Source organism: Juglans microcarpa x Juglans regia, chromosome 6D (assembly GCF_004785595.1).
Source record: "Juglans microcarpa x Juglans regia isolate MS1-56 chromosome 6D, Jm3101_v1.0, whole genome shotgun sequence".
Lineage (NCBI taxonomy): Eukaryota > Viridiplantae > Streptophyta > Magnoliopsida > Fagales > Juglandaceae > Juglans > Juglans microcarpa x Juglans regia.
Window position 1 is genome coordinate 15,032,066 of NC_054604.1, and position 11,457 is coordinate 15,043,522.

General features: G+C 36.5%; 1 long non-coding RNA gene across 1 annotated transcript in view; it reads left to right on the top strand.

Moving 5' to 3' along the window:
* Positions 1-2,670: 2,670 nt before the first annotated feature.
* Positions 2,671-11,457, top strand: part of LOC121236203 — a 9,507-nt gene continuing 720 nt past the window's right edge. Inside the window, exons 1-2 of the long non-coding RNA XR_005934668.1 lie at positions 2,671-2,774; positions 5,857-5,859. This is a non-coding gene — a long non-coding RNA (uncharacterized LOC121236203). The remainder of the gene's footprint in view (positions 2,775-5,856; positions 5,860-11,457) is intronic.

Here is an 11,457-nt window from a genome sequence, read left to right on the forward strand (position 1 = left end):
ACTACTTTCAATAAGTCTTAAATCAAATTAGGTCTAGACTTATTTAATATCGCATTAAAAGCACTAATAAAAAATATTGCTTTTTGCAACAAATGCAGTATGCGACGTTTTAGCCGCTAACTAGCGATATATCTTTATTTCTTGCATACTCAATATTTTTCATATTCTCCAATCCACTATAGGAGAGAAAAAAAAAATTTTGTAAGAAATTATTTTAGTCTAAAACCTGTCTTGCATCAATGCAACCACGAGCAAGATTTTTAGGCTTAATTTAAGTCGTACCTAATTATTCAGACTTTTGCCACAGTTACCATGCAAACCTCCAAGGTGCTTGGTATTATTACTCTCAACAGGTGCTCCAAAGTTTATATATCTGCAAGAACCTATTTGTTCTCGCTAGAGAGAAATAAAACTTGAGCAAGATTACCAGTGCTAGTACCACATAGAGGTGCATTGATAAAAACTTTAAAAAATGAATGTGCCAATTAAGAATGTCCTCAACACTCCTGCACACTCAAATTTTAATGTCCTGACTTGCCAAACATACTAGCAAGTAGAGAGGGTATATACTTATCTGTGAGTTAATTTAAGTTGCTTCAAGATTATATGCTCAACCTCAAATATAGGAGCAATTAATCTTTGCGTTACAAAAACAACATGCAACTTCTGTTATTACCCACAAGATTCAAAGGCAAAATAGTGGTTTAGCTCTATCTGACAGTTGATCCCATCAACTTCCATAAAAAATTATAGTGCAAGCATCCTACGCGCACTTCCAATTTTACTCTAAACCTTTTTGAGGTTTCACAATAATGATGGTCTAAGACAATCTGACACTCACAATAATCTTTATTTGTTTCCAACTACTGCTCATGGAGGAGATTAATGCGACGATTAAGTCGTATAAATAATCTCTAGATTTTTTTCATGGTTATCTCAAATCTCAAAGTTACTAAACTATGCGCATCTAATTGCACACACATTTAAGAAATTTGCCACGTTAATCTAAGTCAGAACAAAAATAATTAATACATGTCGCAAGATCAAAAATTCGCTAAGCTTCCTAATCATCTCTTGCGCCTCAATGTCTAATTATTAATTTCTAACTTAATTTTCGCTCAAATTTATATCGTATAGGAGATTAATTTCAAATCAATCTCAACCATACTCCCACTAGGATAAGCAATCTACCGAGTTAGTCACATGAAAAAAATAATTTCTTCCTTGATTGAAGAAATCAATATGAGCCAATCATAAGCATGGACTAATCAAACTCGGGCTACTTAATCCTCTAGTTTATCACATTCTAAAAAATTGAAGACAATTCTAAAAAAATAGTCTAACAATATAAGTGATAAATTAAGCTCACAATTACATGCAATCACAATACATGTATTAAAAATAATCACATCACATTTCATCCAAATAATTATTATTCACAAAAATAATAATCTCGGCAATTTATAATGTAAAATAAAATGCCAAAAAAAATGTGACAACAAAAAAATATCATGGCAAGCATGTATTTAATAACATATCACATGCAAAAATATTTCAATAAAAATTTTATGCCACAATAACATGCTGAATAAATAACTAAAATCAGCAAACTTACCAAATAATAAGCTCTAGCCCAAATGGTTGAGCTTATAGTCTTTGTGTGTGAGGTATTGGGTTCAAATCACCACCTAAGCATTTTGCAAAAAAAAACTTGTGCCACTGAATTTTGGACAGCCTACGGGCCGCACCCACATGGGGCCTAGTTGCTGTGCCTGCTGGGCTCACAGCCCAAATCGCTCAGTGGCCTCCTTTTTTTTTTTTTAATTAAAACAGATGGGTTTAGTAGAAAACAAATTTACAGGGCCGGGCCCAAAGCTTGATTTAAAAAAAAAACCGCCCAAATCCATTTAGCAGCCCACATGTTTATATCAACCCAAAAAAAATTGCACTGTTCTTCTTCTTCCTCCCATCGGTTACAGAGTAACATAAAAAAAAATTCAAGTAACCGTCGCCACCATATTAACCATCTACTACTGCTTCATGTTGGCACGAGTATACTCGTTCGGCCACTGGTTCTCAACGGCCATAGCACCGTGGGCAGCGCAGCACCGTGGGCTACGCTGCACACTTACGTTCGCAACACGCAGCTGTGCGGGAGGCAGAGACTGTCGCACCATCAGTGCGTAGCTCTTCCCGTAGCAGAGCTTGCCGTGCTCCTCTGCGCGGAGCAGAGCTCACAACACCACTATGGTGCGCGCTGCTCTGCACGCAGTAGAGGACTGTGCGACACGGACTGGTAAGCCATGGTGCAGCGCAGAGCATGGCGGGCTGCGCCATGGCTGGTGCGCGCAACTGCATGGGCGGCGCAACACCCAGCTGGTGCGCCCACACTGCAGTGCTCGATGCACTTCGTAGCCATGGCAGTGGCGCCCATCCATGGCAGCGCCGCCCCCACCCTGCACTGTGTGCAACCACGGCAGCATTCCTGAGGCACTGGACTGCCTCACTCCCCTTGTGCGCAGCTCTGAGTGGAGCAGAGCTCGCCGCGCCCATTTGTGCATAGCAGGACCAGCCTTGTCGCTACTTCTCATCGCGGTGCAGCCGCTCTTGGTACGCAGTGCACCATCGTGCCACTTCGCTTGGTATGCAGCAGGCCGTAATACGTCGGGTGCACGTCGTTGCCCTCTGGCTCGAGCAGCACCGTGGCGCTCAGACACCTCAAGAGGTGCTCAATGTTGCCTTGCGGATGCAACACAAAGGTGCACCCATCACCTGTGTGGCAGCATCCAAGTGGTGCGCTCTGGTGTCTTTTGTGGCGCTCATAGCATCGGGGTGCACAGTACCCTCCAGTGCAGGTTGCTGCCTCATATGGCCACAGCCGCATCGATTCTTTGGTTGCGTTAACAATGATCGGCATACATTAAGGGGTAAACATAAACCGCCTCTCACGGTTATCGAGAGAAAATAAAAATTTTCTCATCGGGCAGCAAAAAAAAATAGTGAATGAAATCACAACATGCACATCAAACACAAATCGAGAACAACCAATGTGCCCTGATACCAATGTTAGAAATACTAGATCAGAATGCACAGCGGAAGCGATAATACCTTATAGGAAATATCTCGGATCTAGTGCAGTTATTCCACGGATTATCTAGCGTCATTGTTCGTCCACGATCTTTGCATCGATGGTGGAGTGTGCTACGTGGTAATACCAGAGCAACACACATGTTCCACAGCCTAGATGCCGTGACTAGAGAGAGAACCATTTTGAGAGAGAGATCATTTTTTACGCAAGTATATTCCAAAGGGGAGAGGGGCTATGTAAATAGCCCTTCTAAGAGTAACCCCCGGCTGGCCTTTAATGGCCAGTTATCAAGTCTCATGAAGTGGTTTAAGAACCACTTCATAACCACCAAGAGAAGGTGAAGGGGTGCCCACTGAGGGTGCCCCTTTCTTACATCTAGAATAAAAAAAATTAAATTCATATTAAAAATTAAATTTAACATCAATAAATTCACCATAATTTTTTTTAAAAAGAATAAAAAAATTTAACAATAAAAAAATACTCATTGCAATCTGCAGCGTCCTCCACTTTTTTCTTCAATTTTTCTTTTTTCGTTGGCGTCCATGTTTCAGGTTCTCCTTTCTTTTCTTTTTTTTTTTTTTTTTTTCACTTGCACTTGCTCGATAGATAAGATAAGCTTTTTTTTTTTTTTTTCAAACTTTTGAATTGCATGGTGGTGGGTAGAATAGAGACCTCATCCAAAAGCATTTCAATCTATTCTTTTGAATTTCAACTTTAGTCCCTCGCTTCATTTACTTTTTCTTAGAGCATTCTTATTGGATTAGTCAAATATATATTCAAATTTTTGTTAATATCACATAAATTTATATTTGCTTATTCCATTTAAATTCAATCCCCACATTGGATTATTCATTTACTCTCTATATAATAATAAAATATTATTATTTTAATAATTAGTTAATTTAATTTATTTTTATCACATTTTGTAGTTCTACCAATTAAATGTTAATAATAATTATATTCTAATTAAATTAATATTAAAAAAAAGTATTATTAAATGTTAATAATAATTATACTCTAATTAAATTAATACTAAAAAAAGTATTATTAAATGTTAATAATAATTATACTCTAATTAAATTAATACTAAAAAATTATTATTAAATGTTAATAATAATTATATTCTAAATGTTAAATGTTAATTATATTCTAATTAATTTAATTTGTTTGCTTGGAGTGAGAAACTAACATTTTAATGTTTGATGAAGCAATTGTAGTTAGCTATATTTGATGAAGTACTGTAGCTGAAATCCAAATTGTTTTAGAGATGCCTAATCCAATGTAGGGTCTTTTTGACACAGATTATCTAAATTTTAGCCATCCTTCAACTTTGGCTAAGCCAATGAGGATGCTCTTACGCGTCTCTTGATATTCTTCTTCTGTTTAGTCTTTCATCTACTTCCCACGGAAATATGGTCTCTCTCAAATTCTAAATTGTATCGTTATCCAATTCAAAAATATGCCATTTGACTGGTTCCAATTTCTTATGCTATTCAAAAATTCAACTTGATCTTTATCCCCCAAATAATGCTGATGACCAGCTCTTATATTCAGATAAATCTTCATTTAAATGAGATAGAGTCCCTAGATGATAAGCTGCTAAAACTTGGATTTTCCTTTTCTATAAATTTGAAATAAAATTTAATGACAACAATGAAATCTAAACCCGACAAAAATAAATAAAATTATACTAAAGTTTAAAGTTAAGAAGTGATAAAAATATTGAAAATTATACAAGGCATCAAACACCCCGAAACTTAAAACTTTGTTTGTCCTCAAACAAAAATAAAAGAAAATAAATGTCGCGAATCAACCTAACCACAAAATCAACATGCAGAAGAATGAGGCAAATAATCAAGAGAAGTCATCAATACTGGAGCCTAAAGTTTAGTTGTTTTTAAATTTGAATTTGTAACTCATAGGCACAACTCACGGCATTTGTTAGGCACAATTCACGACATCTGTTTTGCATCAATTTGCCTTTAAATAGTTTGTGCATGATAAACATTATTATTTTTAGAAATATACTTTCAAACACTTTCCTTATTCTAAATTCTATATGGTATTAGACTGAACCAGTCGACTAACGTCTACGATGGCTTCTATTCTTCAAATTCTACTACTCTTCCCACCTTTATCACCCCGCCTGCTATCAATATCAACAAATTAACCAAAGACAACTACACTACATGGAAAGCTCAAATAGTCCCTTATCTTCTTGGCCTTGATTTATTTGGTTACGTTGATGGAACTATTCCCAAACCCGCCGCCACTCTTCCCTGCACTGCCTCCTCCAGTGATTCTGTTTCCTCTTCTCCCAATCTTGCGCATGCTAAATGGATTCGCCAGGATGCTATCATCTTGAGTGCTCTTATGTCCACACTCACCGAGCCTATTGTGGCTTAGATTTCATCGCAGCATACTCCTATGATGTCTGGCATGCTCTTGAACAAACATTTGCTTCTCAATCCAAAGCTCATGCTGTTCATCTTCGCTTTTAACTTTGTAATATACGCAAAGGTTCTCAGACAACCACCAATTATTTCTTCAGTGTAAAGAAGATCATTGATGAATTGGCAATTGCAGGCTAAACCTTGTTATGTGATGATGTGATCACATATGTTCTTGCTAGACTTGGCCACGACTATGACTTGTTGGTCACTACTGTCACTGCTAGAAAGGACTCTGTCACTTTAGAGGAGCTCTATTCCCTATTGTTAACAACTAAGGAGTGGTTTGTATTCAGAGATGAGTTGAGATGGGTTGAGATGGTTTGTGAATAGTAGAATAAAAGTTGAATTATTTATTATAATTTGTGTTGAAATTTGAGAAAGTTATTTTGGGATTTGAAAAAGTTGAATTGTTTATTATATTTTATGTGGAAATTTGAAAAAGTTGTAATGATGAGATGAGATGAGTTGATGTGGGTTTTGAATGCAACCAGAGCCTAAGTCTCGGATTTCTACCAATAATTCAACCTCTCTTATGGTCAATGGATCTGCTAATCTGTCTACTTGCCAGCAAACTACTTTTGCACCTCGAGGTCATGGAGGCTTTCATGGGCGGGAGCGTGGTAACTATTGTAGTGGATCTAGTTCTGGTAACTCCACCTCTTATCATGCTGGCCAAGGACAGTTTAATCAAGAGCCTACTTATCGTCAAGTTTGTGACAAACCAGGACACACTGCCAAGAAGTGTTATCACAGGTTTGATATTACTTATATTGATCAACCTGCTAATAGACAAATGCAGGCTATGGTTGCAGCCAACAATCAATCTGCGGTTAATGATTGACATCCATATACGGGAGCAACACATCATCTCACCAATGAGATGACCAACCTGACCCTGCGCAATGATGATTATGATGGCACAGAACAAATTCAAGTTGGCAATGGTGCAGGTTTGAGAATTACTAAAACTAATTCCTCTACTCTCTCAACTACTTTAAATCTTTTCTACTACAATAGATTCTTCTTGTTCCTGAAATTCAAAAAGACCTACTATATGTCTATCAATTTTGTAAAGACAAGAATGTATATTTTGAGTTTCACGAGTATTTTTTTCTTATCAAGGATTACTCCAGGAACGTCCTTCACCAAGATTCGCTTAAAAATTCTCTACTCCTTCTCTGTTTGTGCAAATCCTGAACCATACCATGCCTTCTCTGTTGTCTGTCTATCACTTAGTCTATGGCATAAACGGTCGGGTCATGCTTCTATCCCTATAGTTCTACGAGCTATTTCTAAGTTTTCTACTCTTGTTGAAGTAAATAAAAAACATTTTGTTTTGATTGTCAATTAGCAAAAAGTTGTAATTTTCCATTTAAGACTAGTCATTTAAATTTGATTTTCCTTTGGATTTGGTCTACTCAGATGCATGGGGATCAGCTTCCATTGTCTCTACTACTAGTACCCACTACTATGTCAATTTTCTTGATGTTTGCACTAAGTTTTTGTTGCTTTTTCCAATGAAATTAAAATCAGATGTTGAAAACATTTTTTTACAATTCAAAGCTTATGTCGAATGACACTTTGACACTAAAATCAAGTCCATTCAATCATATTGTGGTGGTGAATATTGAAGAATTTCAAACTTTTTTAAACAAGTTGGTATTCAACATTGAATTGCATGCCTACATACACACCAACAAATGGGTGCCATAGAATGCAGGCATAGACAAATAGTTGAAATTGGTTTAACTCTTCTATCCCACTCTAAACTACCTCATATTTTCTGGGAACACACCTTTAAAACTGCTGCATATTTAATTAATATACTTCCTACACCGATCTTACAAAACAAATCACCCTATGAGGTTGTCTACAAACAGAAACCATATTATCATTTTCTTATAACATTTGGTTGTGCTTGCTGGCCTCACTTACGACCCTTTAACAAGCATAAATTGGGTTTTAGATTGAAAACGTGCATATTTCTCGATTACAGTTTAAACCATCATGGATACAAGTGTTTAGATGCTTCAACACGAAAAGTTTACATGTCTCGTCATGTCATTTTTTATGAAAATAGTTTTCCATATCAGTCACCACAACTATCTTCTCAGCCTACACATATGCCATCTACCACCTCTCTTCAAATTTCAAAAATCTGTCCAAATGAGGAGCCTGTTCAAGTATCTCATCATGTTACTAATGCCAACTCACCAGTTTCTTTGTCTCAAGCTCATCATTTTGCAGGAACAGGAAGTGAACCTCCAGCTTTGGCAGCCAAATCTAATCTAAATATTGATCGTTCATCTGAACCACCTGATCAACGTGAACCCTTTATTTCAACAAACTCTCACAACATGGTCACTCGATCTAAAAATAATATTCAGCATCCAAAGAGGCTTCTTGATGGTTCAATTCAATACCCTATTCCGTGTGTTCTCCTTGCTGTAGCTAAAGCTCTTCAAAATGAACCAACATGCTACACCGACGCCTCTAAACATATTGAGTGGAGGACTGCTCTGGATGTTGAATTTGATGCCCTTTTGCAAAATGGGACTTGGACTCTAGTTCCACCAAAATCTAATGCCAATGTCATTGGCTGTAAGTGGGTCTAACGCATCAAGAGACGAGCTGACAATACTGTTGAACGCTATAAAGCATGGTTGGTAGCCAAGGGCTTCCACCATCGGCAAGGGCTTGATTTTATGGAAACTTATAGTCCAGTTATTAAACCAGCAATAGTTCGAATGGTACTCACTATCACTATCTTTTATAGCTAGCCAATGCATCAAATTGATGTGCAAAATGCGTTTCTTCATGGAAGTTTACAGGAGGATGTTTTTATGCTTCAACCGCCTGGATATCAACATCCTCAATTTCCACACCATGTATGTCATCTTCGTTGCTCATTATATGGTCTTTGTCAAGCTCCTCGTGCTTGGTTTTCTCAACTAACAGATAAGTTAATTACTTATGGATTTATTGGTAGCAAATCATATGTATCTTTGTTCATCTACCGCAAGGAGTCTGCAATTATTTTCCTATTAATTTATGTTGATGATCTCATCATCCCAGGTTGTTACGTTGCAGCTATCAATGAAGTCATTAAAAATGTTCATGCAGACTTCGCCATCAAGGATCTTGGCTAATTGATTCTTTTCTAGGTGTGGAAGCATTACATTGCGATAATGGACTTTACCTCTCGCAGCACCAATACGTCACTGATATCTTGATGCGATCTGGTATGGACAAGGCCAAACCATGTACAACTCCAATGGTGACATCCACTAAAATGTCAAAGCAAGATAGCCCAGAATGTGCTGATCCAAATCTGTTCAGAAGCATTGTAGGAAGTCTTCATTATCTCTCATTCACTCGTCCGGATATAGCATTTGCAGTTCATCATGTTAGAAAATTTATGCATGATTCAAAAGATCCTCATTGGCAAGCTGTAAAGCGCAAAATACACAACTTCCTTTGGACTATTCTTGCCAAATCCATCATCATTAAATTTTCAGGCATTTGCAAACAGTGACTGGGCAGGAGATCTTGACGATCGTTAGTCAGTTGGTGCCTACTGTATTTATCTTGGATCAAGTCTAATCTCCTGGAGTTGTAAGCAACAAGCTACTGTCGCTCGAAGCAGCATAGAGGCTGAGTACAAAGCCCTTACTAATATTGTAGCCGAATTACAGTGGTTACAAAAGCTTTCAGCTGAACTTGGTCTTCAAACTACATAACAACCCATTATTTGGTGTGACAATATTGGCACAACCTATCTTTTTGCAAATCCTATTTTTCATGCTCGGACAAAACACATAGAGATAGACTTTCACTTTATTCATGATCTTGTCAAAAATGAAAAGCTAGAGTTCAAGTTTCTGTCGACTAAAGATCAGATTGCAGACTTACTTACCAAACCTCTATCTACTAATCGGTTACAAATATTCGATCCAATCTCAATGTTTGTGAACTTCCCTTGAGATTGCAGGGCATGTCGAGGATCAAGCTAACCACAAAATCAACATGCAGATGAATGAGGCAAATAATCAGGAGAAGTCATAAATCCTGGAGCCTAAAGTTTAGTTGTTTTTAAACTTGAATTTGTAACTCATAGGCACAACTCATGGCGTTTGTTAGGCACAATTCACAGCATCTATTATGTATCAATTTGCCTTTAAGTAGTCTGTACATGATAAACATTATTATTTTTGAAAATATACTTTCAAATACTTTCTTTGTTCTAAATTCTATAATAAAAGACCACTATAGACAAGATCAACTAGATCCCATAGAGAAGTCTCATCACTCACCAAACCATGATCTGAATGAGATTGTGTCACTAGTATCTTACTCTTTTGATATCAAGGATAGCTGGAAAATCAATAAAAAATTTAGCAATTTGTCAAGCAAGAGTTAAACGGTTACTTCAACCTAAATCTAAGACCTTGAGTGTGTGTGTGAGATAATCAATTTAACTCCAGACCACCTGCAAACTCAGATAAAAGTGAAACAACTGAGACCAGAAGAATTCTCTCATAACTTAACCCCATAACTCCAATTTTCAGAATTCCTCTCTACTAATGTAGTCACACCAAAATCAGAGATCAAAATGTCTTTAATCAGGTTGTAATGACAGGCCACAGGGTGAGGGCTAAGAAAGAAATGGATTAGGAAAAGCAAAACAAATTGAGAAAATACTTGGTTGAAAGAACAATAAAAGAGAATTCCCCAGAATTCAAACCATAACTCTTTCTCGACTACATGCTCATATTTGTGATATTATTGTTGCTGTATCAATGAAGAATACCAACTACACCTTTAACAAAATTTGAAGTGATCAGCACTCCATTTATTGAATATTCTCTATTTTATTCTTCTTCCCGTGATGGATAAATCACCTCTGAGCAAAAGACAAACCCAGCAAAGATTTTCTTTTTCTTTTTTTAGCCTCCCACCTTTTTTCGTTCAGCCAACTCAATTCTCGTTTTCAACCTTTTCAAGTTTTCAACCACTTCAGACTTTTTTTTTCTCGTTCACTTTTTTTTCTCTTTTTTTATTTCACACACTTTGATCATACAGGGTATAATTTCCTTGAAACTCACTTTCTCTTTAAATGTATATTTCCACCAAAGTATTTTCTCAAACTGTAAAAGGTAAATCATGATTTTTCAGGCTTAGAACGGGAATGGTTGATGTAGTTAAAAGAATAAATAAAGGTTTATGTAAAATAAGGCTCAAGGGGGGTTGACTATGGGAAATATACCATGCAATGATGGCATGATAACTAGGACAACTAGGACTAGGACAGTTAGGAAATCTTTTTTGGTTATGACAAAGAATGCCTAGATCATTTCTCTAATATTTGGTACCAACTATGATTTCACCTCAAGGATTCATTAGCGGATTCTAGAGCAAAGTAAGATTGAACTTCCCTGACCCAGTTAATTCGACTCATTCTCTTCATAAGCAAAATGGAATAAAAAAAAGGACTATGTGCTCAATTATGTTCAAAGACAAAGACTTAAATCAAAGTACCCACAAAACTCAGCTTGAGATAAAAAGAAAATTTTGAAAATTTTTCTCAATCCTAAATCATAAATTTCAGAGTCATAGAGAATTCAATCATACTCAAATGCATGCTTGGTAAGAGAACCCAACAACTCAAGACATCTATAATCACAAGTAAAATAAAATAAACAGCAATCAAGAAGACAAAATGACTAGAGGAGTTTATACCCCCAAACTTAAACTAAACAATGTCCTCATTGTAATTAAAAAGTGAGAAATAATGAAGAAATGAAAGGAACTTCCCTGGTTTCGTGGTCGATCCGCCCTAGTTTGCAATTTCCAGTTCTTTATTTTTGCTAAATAAACCTACATCAAAATCCAAATTATTCAAAATGAAAATAAAAG